The sequence below is a fragment of the Eimeria mitis genome, genomic scaffold (assembly GCF_000499745.2).
Source record: "Eimeria mitis Houghton genomic scaffold, Emh_scaff1560, whole genome shotgun sequence".
NCBI classification, from domain to species: Eukaryota; Apicomplexa; class Conoidasida; order Eucoccidiorida; family Eimeriidae; genus Eimeria; species Eimeria mitis.
In genome coordinates this window covers 1,123-1,449 of record NW_013569778.1, presented here as the reverse complement: position 1 = coordinate 1,449, position 327 = coordinate 1,123, and positions in this window count along the sequence as shown.

Below are 327 nucleotides of genomic sequence, written 5' to 3'. Positions count from 1 at the left end.
AGCAGCAGCACCACCACCACCCCCACCCCCACCACCCCCAGCAGCAGCAGCAGCAGCAACATCATCATCATCATCATCATCATCATCATCATCATCATCAGCAGCAGCAGCAGCAACAGCAGCAGCAGCAGCCCCCGCACCACCGCCAGCATCAGCATCAGCAGCAGCATCAGCATCAGCATCAGCAGCATCATCATCATCAGCATCAGCATCAGCAGCAGCAGCAGCAGCCCCCGCACCACCGCCAGCAGCAGCAGCAGCATCAGCAGCAGCAGCAGCAGCTCATACCTGAGTGCAGCAGCAAGTCTATGCATAAAGGGTGTTCCG